Genomic DNA, 16153 nt, shown 5'->3' on the forward strand with positions numbered 1-16153 from the left:
GGACCAGACCCCTAAACTAATACAGACCCCTGACCAGACCCCTAAACTAATACAGACCCCGGACCAGACCCCTAAACTAATACAGACCCCAGACCAGACCTCTAAACTAATACAGACCCCAGACCAGACCCCTAAACTAATACAGACCCCAGACCGGACCCCTAAACTAATACAGACCCCAGACCAGACCCCTAAACTAATACAGACCCCAGACCGGACCCCTAAACTAATACAGACCCCAGACCAGACCCCTAAACTAATACAGACCCCAGACCGGACCCCTAAACTAATACAGACCCCAGACCAGACCTCTAAACTAATACAGACCCCAGACCAGACCCCTAAACTAATACAGACCCCGGACCGGACCCCTAAACTAATACAGACCCCAGACCAGACCTCTAAACTAATACAGACCCCAGACCAGACCCCTAAACTAATACAGACCCCAGACCAGACCCCTAAACTAATACAGACCCCAGACCGGACCTCTAAACTAATACAGACCCCAGACCAGACCCCTAAACTAATACAGACCCCAGACCAGACCTCTAAACTAATACAGACCCCAGACCAGACCTCTAAACTAATACAGACCCTAGACCAGATCCCTAAACTAATACAGACCCCAGACCGGACCCCTAAACTAATACAGACCCCAGACCAGACCCCTAAACTAATACAGACCCCAGACCGGACCCCTAAACTAATACAGACCCCAGACCAGACCCCTAAACTAATACAGACCCCAGACCAGACCCCTAAACTAATACAGACCCCAGACCACACCCCTAAACTAATACAGACCGCAGACCAGACCCCTAAACTAATACAGACCCCAGACCAGACCCCTAAACTAATACAGACCCCAGACCAGACCCCTAAACTAATACAGACCCCAGACCAGACTCCTAAACTAATACAGACCCCAGACCAGACCTCTAAACTAATACAGACCCCAGACCAGATCCCTAAACTAATACAGACCCCAGACCGGACCCCTAAACTAATACAGACCCCAGACCAGACCCCTAAACTAATACAGACCCCAGACCGGACCTCAGATTTCTGGATTGCTGGACAGACATTATATCAGAGGAGTCTCCTGAATATTCTTCTCCCCTGGGAGGTCGGCTCCGGATTATCAGATCTCTGGACTATTGGTATATTGTATATTAGTAATAATAAGAACCAATTGTCACTGCCGAGACAGACACGAGGACCAAGGAAACAATCCGGGGTGGGGGTGGGGGGCAGTAACCTCAGGCTCCGATCGCAACGGCCGCAATGACTGTAAATTGTATCAAATCACAATAAATAAGAATAAAAGTAATAACATATAATCTAATCTTTTATCCTCCCGACTCCCGATCTAATCCCGAGGCTCTGCCGTCCCCATCACTTGTCATCCTCCAGATTTCAGGGTGCGCCCATTGATACCTATGGTCAGGGTAAGGTGTGTGGGGGGATTATTGTTGGTGGGGGGCCATTAGACACATCACACATTTGCATGCACACACAGGGACTGTTTGCCCTCATTTGCCTCCGAATACCCGCACCATGGTGCCCTGCACTAGTCCCATCCACCGGCCATTAACATTACAAAGCTGAAGACACAGGGACAAATTGGGAAAGACTGACAGATGGGTGTGAGCAAGGGACGGTGACCCCTGGAGAGGTCAGTGCCATACAGACCATGGACAGAGGCTGACTGGTCACTATGGGGGCCCAACCCCTTATCATAGGCACCGCCATCATACTACACAAGGACTGCACCCCCTGCTCTGGGGGGAGGGGGTGGCATGACAGGAAGGAGCCCACTTTGGTGCCCGATCACCTACACGCACCCCTATGTCCATGACACTAAATGCCGCCCTGTGAGACGTGTCGCCCCGTACACCCCCCGCCCGGTGCAGACCATACACAATTGTTTAGCGTCCCCCGCTATGTGATTCACAGACTGCTCTGTTTTTCTTGGCAGCTTTCGCCCTCCGTTCCCTCTCATTGTGTTTATACGACTTTGATCTGACGCGTTTCGCTTTTTCTGTGGCTGCCAAGGGCTATTTTTGTTTTCTGCTTGTTTTTGGCTGAATCCTTTTCTATCAGTTTAGGGGCTTGATAAGGAATCTGGAGACCCCCCCCCCCCCAAGACCCCTTCATCTCCAGACCCTACCTAAGGGCACAACAAGACAATAGCGCCGCCCTGGGGGTAACTCTTAGCAGAATCGGGTGTCGGATTCCTGAACGCTATGACCTGTGCGGGCGCGGACGCTCCCCAGTGCGGTGATGTCAGGTGGCGGTGACAGGCGCGTCACACCCTGGCGCTTCCCTACGAGCGTCCCTATTAATTCCCTTCTCTTAGATGATATTATTTTCATGCTTCAGATCACTAATTAATCCGCCTGGCAGGACTCGCACCGGGGGAGCCGCGCCATCATCACTACAAATGAATTTTTAAAGATTTCAATTAATTCCTCCTCCACATCACACGGATCCGCCGCTTCTCCCGTGTCCTCGCTGCATTCTGCTGCATCTCTGCTTGCTGCGGGGTCAGGAGCAAAAACGTTCCGTAATACCTGCACGAACCACTGCACAGTATCATCAACACAGGACCACCGCCATAGTAACACTGCCACAGGACCACCGCCATGTTACCACCGTCCACAGTGCCGTGGGTTAGCAGCACCTCCTCCTCACCACCTTGGTAGCACTGACACAGCACCAATCTTCTGCACCTCATGTATAATTCCTATTGGTCTCTACTGTCCCATGTCAGGCTATAACAGGTGTTTTCCATCTTTGGGGTCTTTCAGATGCCAGGACCTGGATGTAACACCTACATCTGCCCCCGCTATAGATACATCCCAACAACCCTCTGCAACAGTGGTACCAGACACAGTGCCAATACCAGATACGCCCATAGGGCCACAAGTGATAAAACCTTAAAGACACCGCTCTACTGCAATGGAGGAAAAACTACTGCAGAACTACAGGCTACACTACATGCCCCAGCATGCCAAGGTAGAAGGACTACAAGCCACAGCAGGACATGATACAAAGACTACAAGTCCCAGCTCTGACACCTGTGCGGGAGTCACCCTGGAGTCCAGGACAGGACAGGTTTGTGTCACTGCAGTGTTCACCTCACTGAGGATTGTCTGCACTGATACATTGTAACAAACTTTATATACTCGAAATCAGCAAGTCAACAACTCAGGAGTCTCACAAGGTGGACTAGCACTGATCTAAGCAGGGGTGGAGTCTTACACAGATTCATACTGCCCATGAGGACCAGCACTCATATAAGCAGGGGTGGAGTCTTACACAGGTTCATACTACCCATGAGGACCAGCACTCATCTAAGCAGGGGTGGAGTCTTACACAGGTTCATACTGCCCATGAGGACCAGCACTCATCTAAGCAGGGGTGGAGTCTTACACAGGTTCATACTGCCCATGAGGACCAGCACTCATCTAAGCAGGGGTGGAGTTTTACATAGGTTCATACTACCCATGAGGACCAGCACTGATCTAAGTCGGGGTGGAGTCTTAACCAGGTTCATACTGCCCATGAGGACCTGCACTGATCTAAATAGGGGTGGAGTCTTACACAGGTTCACACTGCCCATGAGGACCAGCACTCATCTAAGCAGGGGTGAAGTCTAACACAGGTTCATACCACTCATGAGGACTAGCACTGATCTAAGCAGGAGTGGAGTCTTACACAGGTTCATACTACCCATGAGGACTAGCACTGATCTGTGCAGGGGTGGAGTCTTAACCAGGTTCATACTGCCCATGAGGACCAGCACTCATCTAAGCAGGGGTGGAGTCTTACACAGGTTCATACTGCCCATGAGGACCAACACTCATCTAAGCAGGGGTGGAGTCTTACACAGGTTCATACTGCCCATGAGGACCAGCACTCATCTAAGCAGGGGTGAAGTCTAACACAGGTTCATACCACTCATGAGGACTAGCACTGATCTAAGAAAGTGGAGTCTTACACAGGTTCATACTACCCATGAGGACTAGCACTGATCTGTGCAGGGGTGGAGTCTTAACCAGGTTCATACTACCCATGAGGGCCAGCACTCATCTAAGCAGGGGTGGAGTCTTACACAGGTTCATACTGCCCATGAGGACCAACACTCATCTAAGCAGGGGTGGATTCTTACACAGGTTCATACTGCCCATGAGGACCAGCACTGATCTAAATAGGGGTGGAGTCTTACACAGGTTCATACTGCCCATGAGGACCAGCACTGATCTAGGCAAGGGTGGAGTCTTACACAGATTCATACTACCCATGAGGACTAGCACTGATCTGTGCAGGGGTGGAGCCTTGCACAGGTTGATATCAGCCATTAGGACTAGCACTGATCTAAGCAGGGGTGGAGTCTTACACAGATTAATACCACCCATGAGGACTAGAAGGGGTGCGGTGTTAGATAGGATGATATTGTCCATGAGGAGCAGGGCTGATCTAAGCAGGGGTGCCATTAACAGTAGGACAGATGTGTGCAGGGGAGGAGTCCTGCCCAGGTTCCTACCACCCATGAGGAGTACAACTGAGCCATCTTGTAAGAACACAACCCTCTCAAACTCTCTACCACCAATCCTCTACCTCACTGAATGTGCTACATTTGGGTTCGGCGTGCCTCTGTCTCTGCACCAGCACCTTTCTCCTATCTTGCCAGGCTTGCAGCACTTTCTGACCCATATGGTGGTTCCCCTTAAGCTCATCCTCCTTGGGTGAGTCGGGGGTATTTACAAACCTCCACATGGGCATTGAGCAGGGTAAGTGGCCGCTACTATCAGTCACTCTCCTGGATTAACCCTTTAACCCTTTATACTTCCTCGTGAGGGATCAGTTACACAGTGTCAATAATCAGCGGGCTCGGACCCTGCACTCGACAAATATTATACCCCCTCCCCACACAGTGCCTGCCCCTCTACCACAGCAAGTTGGGACTTGTAGTTCCTCTACCACGACATGCTGGGAGTTGTAGTCTCTCCATGACATGCTGGGAGTTGTAGTCTCTCCATGACATGCTGGGAGTTGTAGTCTCTCCATGACATGCTGGGAGTTGTAGTCTCTCCGTGACATGCTGGGAGTTGTAGTCTCTCCATGACATGCTGAGGGTTGTAGTCTCTCCATGACATGCTGGGAGTTGTAGTCTCTCCATGACATGCTGAGGGTTGTAGTCTCTCCATGACATGCTGGGAGTTGTAGTCTCTCCGTGACATGCTGGGAGTTGTAGTCTCTCCATGACATGCTGAGGGTTGTAGTCTCTCTCTATCACGACCTTTTAGGACCTAAAGCCCGGTAACAAACATCATTAGGAAAGGCTGGGAGTTGTAGTTCTACAAAAAAAGTCATAACATGAAAATATATACTTACAGTTCAGCGCAGTGCGGAGCCGTACAATGCCCGGAGCAGAGTGAGCAGTGCCCCCTGCAGCAGCCCCAGTGCCCCTGCCACTAGTCTGTGACTGAGGAGGCAAATGAGAGAGTCCGGCCCTTTAATCCCCAAACATGATTGATGAATTCTTTCATAGGCCAAGTGAATGGAAATGAGTGTGTAAGGAGATTAGAGGCATGTGACCCTCCTGGAGGGCGAGGAATGTCCCCGGGTGACAGCGCCGCCGCACCATGAATAGAGCGCCCGGCATTCCTGAGAACAAGAGCAACAGAGCCGAGGGGGAGAAGATGGGGGGATTACATAGGACTGCTAGTAATAGATTACATAGGACTGCCGATGACATCTACTACATTACCTGTATATAGAGAGTTATCACTGTGTTATCTGTGTGTTACATAGGACTGCCGGTGACATCTACTACATTACCTGTATATAGAGAGTTATCACTGTGTTATCTGTGGTGTTACATAGGACTGCCGGTGACATCTACTACATTACCTGTATATAGAGAGTTATCACTGTGTTATCTGTGGTGTTACATAGGACTGCCGGTGACATCTACTACATTACCTGTATATAGAGAGTTATCACTGTGGTATCTGTAGTGTTACATAGGACTGCCGGTGACATCTACTACATTACCTGTATATAGAGAGTTATCACTGTGTTATCTGTGTGTTACATAGGACTGCCGGTGACATCTACTACATTACCTGTATATAGAGAGTTATCACTGTGTTATCTGTGGTGTTACATAGGACTGCCGGTGACATCTACTACATTACCTGTATATAGAGAGTTATCACTGTGTTATCTGTGGTGTTACATAGGACTGCCGGTGACATCTACTACATTACCTGTATATAGAGAGTTATCACTGTGTTATCTGTGGTGTTACATAGGACTGCCGGTGACATCTACTACATTACCTGTATATAGAGAGTTATCACTGTGTTATCTGTGTGTTACATGGGACTGCCGGTGACATCTACTACATTACCTGTAAATAGAGAGTTATCACTGTGTTATCTGTGGTGTTACATGGGACTGCCGGTGACATCTACTACATTACCTGTATATAGAGAGTTATCACTGTGTTATCTGTGGTGTTACATGGGACTGCCGGTGACATCTACTACATTACCTGTATATAGAGAGTTATCACTGTGTTATCTGTGGTGTTACATGGGACTGCCGGTGACATCTACTACATTACCTGTATATAGACAGTTATCACTGTGTTATCTGTGGTGTTACATAGGACTGCCGGTGACATCTACTACATTACCTGTATATAGAGAGTTATCACTGTGTTATCTGTGGTGTTACATAGGACTGCCGGTGACATCTACTACATTACCTGTATATAGAGAGTTATCACTGTGTTATCTGTGTGTTACATAGGACTGCCGGTGACATCTACTACATTACCTGTACTCAGAGAGTTATCACTGTGTTATCTGTGGTGTTACATAGGACTGCCGGTGACATCTACTACATTACCTGTATATAGAGAGTTATCACTGTGTTATCTGTGGTGTTACATGGGACTGCCGGTGACATCTACTACATTACCTGTATATAGAGAGTTATCACTGTGTTATCTGTGGTGTTACATGGGACTGCCGGTGACATCTACTACATTACCTGTATATAGAGAGTTATCACTGTGTTATCTGTGGTGTTACATGGGACTGCCGGTGACATCTACTACATTACCTGTATATAGAGAGTTATCACTGTGTTATCTGTGGTGTTACATGGGACTGCCGGTGACATCTACTACATTACCTGTATATAGAGAGTTATCACTGTGTTATCTGTGGTGTTACATAGGACTGCCGGTGACATCTACTACATTACCTGTATATAGAGAGTTATCACTGTGTTATCTGTGTGTTACATAGGACTGCCGGTGACATATACTACATTACCTGTATATAGAGAGTTATCACTGTGTTATCTGTGGTGTTACATAGGACTGCCGGTGACATCTACTACATTACCTGTATATAGAGAGTTATCACTGTGTTATCTGTAGTGTTACATAGGACTGCCGGTGACATCTACTACATTACCTGTATATAGAGAGTTATCACTGTGTTATCTGTGCGGTTACATGGGACTGCCGGTGACATCTACTACATTACCTGTATATAGAGAGTTATCACTGTGTTATCTGTGCGGTTACATGGGACTGCCGGTGACATCTACTACATTACCTGTATATAGAGAGTTATCACTGTGTTATCTGTGGTGTTACATAGGACTGCCGGTGACATCTACTACATTACCTGTATATAGAGAGTTATCACTGTGTTATCTGTGGTGTTACATAGGACTGCCGGTGACATCTACTACATTACCTGTATATAGAGAGTTATCACTGTGTTATCTGTGGTGTTACATAGGACTGCCGGTGACATCTACTACATTACCTGTATATAGAGAGTTATCACTGTGTTATCTGTGGTGTTACATAGGACTGCCGGTGACATCTACTACATTACCTGTATATAGAGAGTTATCACTGTGTTATCTGTGATGTTACATAGGACTGCCGGTGACATCTACTACATTACCTGTATATAGAGAGTTATCACTGTGTTATCTGTGATGTTGCATAGGACTGCCGGTGACATCTACTACATTACCTGTATATAGAGAGTTATCACTGTGTTATCTGTGATGTTACATAGGACTGCCGGTGACATCTACTACAATATCTGTGGTGTTACATAGGACTGCAGTTGCTCCCCCTCTGGTCACAGTAATGGGGGCCATCAGTGATTCTGTACATAGAGGCCCCTGGTAATGATATAAATGCCCCTTCCTCTCCTCTAGCGCCCCCACCAGTTCCCCTTCTTGTCTGATCGTATTCCCGGCGGCTCCGCTGACTTTGTCTGTGATAAATATCTATGCGGCTTTTCGTTGTGATTAGAATGTGGCGGCTTCCGCCGGTCACCAAAGAGTGAGTGTAGGTTAATGGGGGCGAGACGAGGGGCAGAGATCTCATCCGGAATAATCTGGGATTCTCTGTTCTTTGGATTAAATCACATTAGTCTATCATAAGTCCAATACTGCCCCACTCCCACCCTCTGAGGAGACCTAAGATCCCAGTAAGGAGCCCTGGTGGACATAAAGCCACTATTCCTCAGGCCGGGCGTGGGCAGTGAAGAGTTCAGTGACAGTGGTTTATGTCCAGGACCCTCATCCAGGAGGATCGCTTAGTCCAGAATCTGGTAATCTGGAACTTTACTGGGAACCACAGACGAAGCAGAGGCGACCTCAGAGACGACCTGAAGGACCTGATCTCACAAATCAGATTGTGCGATTACTTTACAATCCAGGATCTTTGATACTCCGACAATGCCCCCCCCCCTTCCTCACCAAACCCCCAAAATAACGGGAGAGTCACAACACACTGAGGAGATGTCACCCCAATGTGACCTGGGCCAGGACGGACCTCCAGGAGCTGCCGCCTCCTGCTAAAGAGCACATGGAGCGGGATTGGTACAAGGTCAGGCAGCGTCAGCTCAAGCGACTGGACTGATGGACGAGGGTTGTCCTTCCGGTGATCTGTGTGACCACGTGTCGGACATTATGAATGCCCCTTTATTGACCCGGCTCTGCAGCCTCTTCTGACAGTCAGAAGACCGAGGACTGTCCTCATTGAGGGTCTGAGGGATGAGGCGACCTACAGGCAAGGAAGAGCTGGAGACACAAGATTCAGCCCCGATACAGTACGACCAGTGTCATACCGGTCACCCCAGGTACAGTACAACCAGTGTAATACCGGTCACCCCAGGTACAGTACAACCAGTGTCATACGGTCACTCCAGGTACAGTACAACCACTGTAATACCGGTCACCCCAGGTACAGTACAACCAGTGTCATACGGTCACTCCAGGTACAGTACAACCACTGTAATACCGGTCACCCCAGGTACAGTACAACCACTGTAATACCGGTCACCCCAGGTACAGTACAACCACTGTGATACCGGTCACCCCAGGTACAGTACAACCACTGTAATACCGGTCACCCCGGGTACAGTACAACCAGTGTGATACCGGTCACCTCGGGTACAGTACAACCAGTGTGATACCGGTCACCTCGGGTACAGTACAACCGCTGTGATACCGGTCACCCCGGGTACAGTACAACCACTGTGATACCGGTCACCCCGGGTACAGTACAACCAGTGTGATACCGGTCACCTCGGGTACAGTACAACCGCTGTGATACCGGTCACCCCGGGTACAGTACAACCACTGTGATACCGGTCACCCCAGGTACAGTACAACCACTGTAATACCGGTCACCCCTGGTACAGTACAACCAGTGTGATACCGGTCACCCCAGGTACAGTACAACCACTGTGATACCGGTCACCCCAGGTACAGTACAACCAGTGTCATACGGTCACTCCAGGTACAGTACAACCACGGTGATACCGGTCACCCCAGGTACAGTACAACCACTGTAATACCGGTCACCCCTGGTACAGTACAACCACTGTGATACCGGTCACCCCAGGTACAGTACAACCACTGTAATACCGGTCACCCCGGGTACAGTACAACCAGTGTGATACCGGTCACCCCAGGTACAGTACAACCACTGTAATACCGGTCACCCCAGGTACAGTACAACCAGTGTGATACCAGTCACCCCAGGTACAGTACAACCAGTGTCATACTAGTCACCCCGGGTACAGTACAACCACTGTGATACCGGTCACCCCGGGTACAGTACAACCAGTGTCATACGGTCACCCCAGGTACAGTACAACCACTGTGATACCGCTCACCCCAGGTACAGTACAACCAGTGTGATACCGGTCACCCCAGGTACAGTACAACCAGTGTGATACCGGTCACCCCAGGTACAGTACAACCAGTGTGATACCGGTCACCCCAGGTACAGTACAACCAGTGTGATACCGGTCACCACAGGTACAGTACAACCAGTGTGATACCGGTCACCCCAGGTACAGTACAACCAGTGTGATACCAGTCACCCCGGGTACAGTACAACCAGTGTCATACCGGTCACCCCGGGTACAGTACAACCACTGTGATACCGGTCACCCCAGGTACAGTACAACCAGTGTCATACGGTCACCCCGGGTACAGTACAACCACTGTGATACCGGTCACCCCGGGTACAGTACAACCACTGTGATACCGGTCACCCCGGGTACAGTACAGCCACTGTTATACCGCTCACCCCGGGTACAGTACAACCAGTGTCATACCGGTCACCCCAGGTACAGTACAACCAGTGTGATACCAGTCACCCCAGGTACAGTACAACCAGTGTCATACCGGTCACCCCAGGTACAGTACAACCACTGTGATACCGGTCACCCCAGGTACAGTACAGCCAGTGTGATACCGCTCACCCCAGGTACAGTACAACCAGTGTCATACCGGTCACTCCAGGTACAGTACAACCACTGTGATACCGGTCACCCCAGGTACAGTACAACCACTGTGATACCGTTCACCCCAGGTACAGTACAACCAGTGTGATACCAGTCACCCCAGGTACAGTACAACCACTGTGATACCGGTCACCCCAGGTACAGTACAACCACTGTGATACCAGTCACCCCAGGTACAGTACAACCAGTGTGATACCGGTCACCCCAGGTACAGTACAACCAGTGTGATACCGGTCACCCCAGGTACAGTACAACCAGTGTGATACCGGTCACCCCAGGTACAGTACAACCAGTGTGATACCGGTCACCCCAGGTACAGTACAACCAGTGTGATACCGGTCACCACAGGTACAGTACAACCAGTGTGATACCGGTCACCCCGGGTACAGTACAACCAGTGTGATACCGGTCACCCCGGGTACAGTACAACCAGTGTGATACCGGTCACCCCGGGTACAGTACAACCACTGTGATACCGGTGACCACAGGTACAGTACAACCAGTGTGATACCGGTCACCCCAGGTACAGTACAACCAGTGTGATACCGGTCACCCCAGGTACAGTACAACCACTGTGATACCGGTCACCCCAGGTACAGTACAACCACTGTTATACCGGTCACCCCAGGTACAGTACAACCACTGTGATACCGGTCACCCAAGGTACAGTACAACCACTGTGATACCGGTCACCCCGGGTACAGTACAAACACTGTGATACCGGTCACCCCAGGTACAGTACAACCACTGTGATACCGGTCACCCCAGGTACAGTACAACCACTGTGATACCGGTCACCACAGGTACAGTACAACCACTGTGATACCGGTCACCCCAGGTACAGTACAACCAGTGTGATACCGGTCACCCCGGGTACAGTACAACCAGTGTGATACCGGTCACCCCAGGTACAGTACAACCACTGTGATACCGGTCACCCCAGGTACAGTACAACCACTGTTATACCGGTCACTCCAGGTACAGTACAACCAGTGTGATATCGGTCACCCCAGGTACAGTACAACCAGTGTGATACCGGTCACCCCAGGTACAGTACAACCACTGTGATACCGGTCACCCCAGGTACAGTACAACCACTGTGATACCGGTCACCCCAGGTACAGTACAACCACTGTGATACCGGTCACCCCAGGTACAGTACAACCAGTGTGATACCGGTCACCCCAGGTACAGTACAACCAGTGTGATACCGGTCACCCTAGGTACAGTACAACCACTGTGATACCGGTCACCCCAGGTACAGTACAACCACTGTGATACCAGTCACCCTAGGTACAGTACAACCACTGTGATACCGGTCACCCAAGGTACAGTACAACCACTGTGATACCGGTCACCCCAGGTACAGTACAACCACTGTTATACCGGTCACCCCAGGTACAGTACAACCAGTGTGATACCGGTCACCCCAGGTACAGTACAACCAGTGTGATACCGGTCACCCCAGGTACAGTACAACCAATGTGATACCGGTCACCCCAGGTACAGTACAACCACTGTGATACCGGTCACCCCAGGTACAGTACAACCACTGTGATACCGGTCACCCCGGGTACAGTACAACCACTGTGATACCGGTCACCCCGGGTACAGTACAACCAGTGTGATACCGGTCACCCCGGGAACAGTACAACCACTGTGATACCGGTCACCCCGGGTACAGTACAACCACTGTGATACCGGTCACTCCAGGTACAGTACAACCACTGTGATACCGGTTACCCCGGGTACAGTATAACCAGTGTGATACCGGTCACCCCAGGTACAGTACAATCACTGTGATACCGGTCACCCCAGGTACAGTACAACCAGTGTGATACCGGTCACCCCAGGTACAGTACAACCAGTGTGATACCGGTCACCCCAGGTACAGTACAACCAGTGTGATACCGGTCACCCCAGGTACAGTACAACCAGTGTGATACCGGTCACCCCGGGTACAGTACAACCAGTGTGATACCAGTCACCCTAGGTACAGTACAACCACTGTGATACCGGTCACCCAAGGTACAGTACAACCACTGTGATACCAGTCACCCCGGGTACAGTACAACCACTGTGATACCGGTCACCCCGGGTACAGTACAACCACTGTGATACCAGTCACCCCAGGTACAGTACAACCACTGTGATACCGGTCACCCCGGGTACAGTACAACCAGTGTGATACCGGTCACCCCAGGTACAGTACAACCAGTGTGATACCGGTCACCCCAGGTACAGTACAACCAGTGTGATACCGGTCACCCCAGGTACAGTACAACCAGTGTGATACCGTTCACCCCGGGTACAGTACAACCAGTGTGATACCGATCACCCCAGGTACAGTACAACCACTGTGATACCAGTCACCCTAGGTACAGTACAACCAGTGTGATACCGGTCACCCCAGGTACAGTACAACCAGTGTGATACCGGTCACCCCAGGTACAGTACAACCAGTGTGATACCGGTCACCCCAGGTACAGTACAACCACTGTGATACCGGTCACCACAGGTACAGTACAACCACTGTGATACCAGTCACCCCGGGTACAGTACAACCAGTGTGATACCGGTCACCTATGGCTCAGTAAATGCCACTTTACAGCCCCCACATACCACTCACAATACAGCGGCCATGTTTTCCTCTCCACCATCCCCTCTATATGTAAAGTATAAGATATCGGCCTCTCTCTATGTTCTGCGGGCACAGGCAGTGATGTCCGGCTGACCCCCATCGTCCTGCCATTGGTCACCTGACCATCTGCTTCTTGGAAAGCCAAGTAATTATCCGAGAGAGATTAATGACGCCAAGAAGTGTAACTGAGCCCCGACCATAATCCAGGCATTTAAAGTGATTTCCACACCACATATCAGCTGGTGGGCACCGTGCCCGCGGAGGTGGAGGAGGGGACGTGACATTACCGGACTGCTGGAAGGGGTAACTCGGCTTTCCTGCCTTTCGAATGGCAAATCTGCTTCAGTCATGGACAAAGGTTTAAAACCTCTACTTGGCGACTACTGTGTCACGTAACACCCAGCTTTCCCAGAAAGAGATATTACTGGCTGGACAGAGGACTGAATCCCTCCGGAACTTCAGCAGGAAACGCTCAAAAGGGTGCATTCACACTGAGTATTTTGCTATCCCATTGACTTCAATGACATTTTACAGGCGTATTTTTACACTTGTAAAAAAATATCATTGAAGTCAATGGGATAGCAAAATTTACAAGTGTAATTTTACTCTAAAAAATAAGCTAGCGTTTACTCAGTGTGAATGCACCCAAACATCGATAAAATACTGACGAAACCCCAACACCCAATAATCTGCTAATCTGTAATACAGCGAACACCAACCAGACCACTGAGAGTCCACAGAATGGGCCTGAGACCGGATTATCTGAGTAATAGGGAGTATGCTGGATTATCGGAGTAATAGGGAAGTATGCTGGATTATCTGAGTAATAGGGAGTATGCTGGATTATCTGAGTAATAGGGAGTATGCCGGATTATCTGAGTAATAGGGAGTATGCTGGATTATCGGAGTAATAGGGAAGTATGCTGGATTATCTGAGTAATAGGGAGTATGCTGGATTATCTGAGTAATAGGGAGTATGCCGGATTATCTGAGTAATAGGGAGTATGCTGGATTATCGGAGTAATAGGGAAGTATGCTGGATTATCTGAGTAATAGGGAGTATGCCGGATTATCTGAGTAATAGGGAGTATGATGGATTATCTGAGTAATAGGGAGTATGCTGGATTATTTGAGTAATAGGGAGTATGCCGGATTATCTGAGTAATAGGGAGTATGCTGGATTATCGGAGTAATAGGGAAGTATGCTGGATTATCTGAGTAATAGGGAGTATGCCGGATTATCTGAGTAATAGGGAGTATGCTGAATTATCTGAGTAATAGGGAGTATGATGGATTATCTGAGTAATAGGGAGTATGCTGGATTATTTGAGTAATAGGGAGTATGCTGGATTATCTGAGTAATAGGGAGTATGCTGGATTATCTGAGTAATAGGGAGTATGCTAGATTATCTGAGTAATAGGGAGTATGATGGATTATCTGAGTAATAGGGAGTATGATGGATTATCTGAGTAATAGGGAGTAAAAGGGATTATGCTGAATTATCAGATTTATCAGGATGTATACTAAACTATCAGAGTAATGAGGAAATATACCAGATTATCAGAGTCATGAGTAAATAATTATTAGATTACTATTGATTATGATAGATTATCAGATTAGTATTGGATTATACTGGATTATCAGATTAGTATTGGATTATACTGGTTTATCAAATTAGTATTGGATTATACTGGATTATCAAATTAGTATTGGATTATACTGGATTATCAAATTAGTATTGGAGTATACTGGATTATCAGATTATTTCTGGGGTATACTGGATTATCAGATTAGTATTGAGTATGATGGATTATCAGATTAGTATTGGATTATACTGGATAATCAGATTACTATTGGAGTATGATGGTTTATCAGATTAGTATTGGAGTGTACTGGATTATCAGATTAGTATTGGAGTATACTGGATTATCAGATTATTTCTGGGGTATACTGGATTGTCAGATTAGTATTGGAGTATACTGGATTATCAGATTATTTCTGGAGCATACTGGATTATCAGATTAGTACTGGAGAATACTGGATTATCAGATTAGTACTGGAGTATACTGCATTATCAGATTAGTACTGGAGTATTCTGGATTATCAGATTAGTATTGGAGTATACTGGATTATCAGATTAGTACTGGAGTATACTGGATTATCAGAATAGTACTGGAGTATACCGGACTATCAGATTATTTCTGGAGTATACTGGATTATCAGATTAGTACTGGAGTATACTGGATTATCATATTAGTTCTGGAGAATACTGGATTATCAGATTAGTTCTGGAGAATACTGGATTATCAGATTAGTTCTGGATTATACTGAATTATCAGATTAGTATTATAGTATACTGGACTATCAGATTAATTCTGGATTATACTGGAATATCAGATTAGTTCTGGATTATACTGAATTATCAGATTAGTATTATAGTATACTGGACTATCAGATTAATTCTGGATTATACTGGAATATCAGATTAGTTCTGGATTATACTGGATTATCAGATTATTTCTGGAGTATACTGGATTATCAGAATAGTACTGGATTATACTGGATTATCAGATTAGTTCTGGAGTTGCTGGATTATCAGATTATTTCTGGATTATACTGGAATATCAGATTAGTATT

The 16153-nt window shown here is 48.0% G+C and overlaps 1 protein-coding gene across 5 annotated transcripts in view; it reads right to left on the reverse strand.

The window, feature by feature from the left end:
* Positions 1–16153, reverse strand: part of CNTFR (ciliary neurotrophic factor receptor) — a 425728-nt gene that overhangs the window by 286352 nt on the left and 123223 nt on the right. Inside the window, exon 1 of one of the 5 annotated variants that reach the window (XM_075267233.1) lies at positions 5404–5559. The exons of the other annotated variants lie outside the window; for them this stretch is intronic. The gene's annotated coding sequence lies outside the window, so the exon portion shown is untranslated. Of the gene's footprint in view, positions 1–5403; positions 5560–16153 lie in introns of those variants that run through there. 5 annotated transcript variants of the gene reach the window in all.

This window comes from Leptodactylus fuscus, chromosome 1 (assembly GCF_031893055.1).
Source record: "Leptodactylus fuscus isolate aLepFus1 chromosome 1, aLepFus1.hap2, whole genome shotgun sequence".
Lineage (NCBI taxonomy): Eukaryota > Metazoa > Chordata > Amphibia > Anura > Leptodactylidae > Leptodactylus > Leptodactylus fuscus.